The following is a 3352-nucleotide window of genomic DNA, read 5'->3' on the forward strand; positions in this document are numbered from 1 at the left end:
ATTTTGAAACGGTGGACGGCGACGTTGAATCAATTAGAGGGGCATGAAGCCCACCCTCGAGGGTGCTATTCCTGGACTCTCCTTTAGATCATGTTTTCTTGTCACTCAGCTGGCGCAATTTCGGAAAAAGGTTTGGCAGCGGTTGCCAGCCCTCACCGCGTCTACTTGGTGATTTTAAAACTCGATCTAAAACAGGAGCCCTCGTCTAGCACCTCCGTCCGGTGTTGCTCGGGTATTGCATAATTTTTTGCTATCAGCGCGAATCCCCCAACGAATCCCTAGCCTTGGACTCTCTCTTAGGTCACCTTCTTCGATCACTCGACCGACGCAATTACGGAAGAGGCTTGGCAGCGGTTGCCATTCCACAGCGCGTCTGTTCAGCGATTTCGAAGTTGATCTACAAATGGCGAGCCCTTGTCTAGCCATGAGGTGGGTGCTTGGGGCTCTAGCAATTTTTTGTGTGCCTATCGCGGCTACAATGGGAGCTTTGATACCAAAAGTTCTCGTCGACCCTCCCCAATAGAAATCAGTGCTGGTGTTCGCGAAAGACACGTGATTCGGATTTTTGGAATATTGGCACCAGCATCGTTTCTATTGGGAGGGCCGTGAAGCCATCCCGATTTTGCTATGCGAGGGCTCGCCCCCCAGAGTCGTTCTCTACGCAACAACTTCTTTGGCACAAAATTTTCAGAATGGTTCGGCAGCGGTTGTCGTTCCAATGGTGCCGTTGTGGTGGTTGCCTGGGCAGCGATCTGAAGGGCGACCCGTCCTCTAGCAGTTGGCCTGCGCATCACGAGTGACAAGGGAGCCTTTGTTATCGGAAGCTCCCCGTGGCCATTCGATTAGAAGAGCCATTGCTTGTTTGAGCAAAGGACGAATGCAGCCTCGGATTCCAAACAAAATCAACGATTTCGGATCCTATATAAGAGCGGAATGAAGCAGCAGCACAGCCCGTTTGCTATGCGCGGCTCCCCAAAGTTGCTCTTCTTTCTCACTCCATTGCCACAATTTTGGGAGTTGTTCGACAGCGGTTGTCGTTCCAATGTGTCATTGCGGTGATCTGGAGAGCGATGCTAAGGGCGGGAGCTTGTGTCTAGAATTTGGGATGTTTGTGCGAGCGAGCAGGGGAGCTTCTCTTATCGGAACCTCTCCGTGGCCTTTGAATATATAGACCCAGTGCCGACGATATCGATGGATGCGAGCCCTTGGATTCCAAATTTGTCCACAGCTGACATTGGTTTTTGTGAGAGATGGGCATGAAAGCACATCCCGATTGCTACGCGGGAGCTCCCTAAGGTCGCCTCTATGCCAACTCGATCGGCACAACATTGGGAATGGTTCGACAGCGGTTGACGTTCCAATGTGTCATCGGGGGATGTCTTGGAAAGTGGTCTTTCTTTCAAGGGCGAGCTCGCGTCTAGACCTTGGATTGTGCATCACGTCACAAGTGAATGGGGAGATCTCTCTGTGAACGGCGACATGGTGATTGCAAGAGAAAATTGACTTTAGTCGGAGCCATTGGCCTCGGGCCATTGTGACGGCCTCGCAATTTCTCTTTAATTGCAACCTATGTTTGCGCAGTAGCAGAGTTTGCATGTAAGATGGGCCTTGTTCTCAAGAGTTCCAGGAGATGACCTCCGGAACTTTTGGATTGGGGGCCCCTTCAAGGTGGAATTCATCCAGTTGATCGGATGAGCTCGATGACCATTTCAGTCCCTTGGCTCCATGAACTCACATCTCCTAACCGATGACAATCTTTTGCTCCTCTGCCGACCCCATAAAAAATTGGGTCGTGAATGGCTGTTTGGTAGGAATTTTAAAGGATTTGGATTTTTAAGGCGGATGTCGGTGTGTTCGCTAATTTCTAATGCAGAGCGAGCCTCGCACTAATAGCTTATATAGGAGAGGTGGTTCCCGCGAGCCTCTCCCGTGCCCCTCTCATTGATTCAACGCCGGTGTCAAGGCGGATGGATATGTCAGATTTTGAAACGGTGGACGCCGACGTTGAATCAATTAGAGGGGCATGGAGCCCACCCCGGATGTGCTATTCCTCGACTCTCCTTTAGATGATGTTTTCTTCTCACTCAACTGGCGCAATTTTGGAAAAGGGTTTGGCAGCGGTTGCCATCCCTCACCGCGTCTACCTGGTGATTTTAAAACTCGATCTAAAACGGGAGCCCTCGTCTAGCACCTCCGTCCGGTGTTGCTCGGGTATTGCATAAATTTATGCCATCGGCGCGAATCCCCCAACGAAAGCCTACGCTTGGACCCTCTCTTAGATCACCTTCTTCGATCACTCGACCGACGCAACTACGGAAGAGACTTGGCAGCGGTTGCCATTCTACAGCGCGTCTGTTCAGCAATTTCGAAGTTGATCTCATGGCGAGCCCTTGTCTCTAGGCATGAGGTGGGTGCTTGGCGCTCTAGCAAAATTTTTTTGCGTGCCTATCGCGGCTACAAGGGGAGAGGTGGTTGCCGCGAGCCTCTCCCGTGCCCCCCTCATTGATTCAACGCCGCTGTCAGGGCGGATGGATATGTCGGATTTTGAAACGGTGGACGGCGACGTTGAATCAATTAGAGGGGCATGAAGCCCACCCTCGAGGGTGCTATTCCTGGACTCTCCTTTAGATCATGTTTTCTTGTCACTCAGCTGGCGCAATTTTGGAAAAAGGTTTGGCAGCGGTTGCCAGCCCTCACCGCGTCTACTCGGTGATTTTAAAACTCGATCTAAAACGGGAGCCCTCGTCTAGCACCTCCGTCCGGTGTTGCTCGGGTAATGCATAAATTTATGCCATCGGCGCGAATCCCCCAACGAATGCCTACGCTTGGACCCTCTCTTAGATCACCTTCTTCGATCACTCGACCGACGCAACTATGGAAGAGACTTGGCAGCGGTTGCCATTCTACAGCGCGTCTGTTCAGCGATTTCGAAGTTTTGATCTAATGGCGAGCCCTTGTCTCTAGCCATGAGGTGGGTGCTTGGCGCTCGAGCAAAATTTTTTGCGTGCCTATCGCGGCTACGATGGGAGAGGTGGTTGCCGCGAGCCTCTCCCGTGCCCTCCTCATTGATTCAACGCCGCTGTCAGGGCGGATGGAAATGTCGGATTTTGAAACGGTGGACGGCGACGTTGAATCAATTAGAGGGGCATGAAGCCCACCCTCGAGGGTGCTATTCCTGGACTCTCCTTTAGATCATGTATTCTTGTCACTCAGCTGGCGCAATTTCAGAAAAAGGTTTGGCAGCGGTTGCCAGCCCCTCACCGCGTCTACTTGGTGATTTTAAAACTCGATCTAAAACGGGAGCCCTCGTCTTGCACCTCCGTCCGGTGTTGCTCGGGTATTGCACAAATTT

This window comes from Cupressus sempervirens, chromosome 1, assembly GCF_028749045.1.
Source record: "Cupressus sempervirens isolate cs-2001-9-10 chromosome 1, ASM2874904v1, whole genome shotgun sequence".
NCBI classification, from domain to species: Eukaryota; Viridiplantae; Streptophyta; class Pinopsida; order Cupressales; family Cupressaceae; genus Cupressus; species Cupressus sempervirens.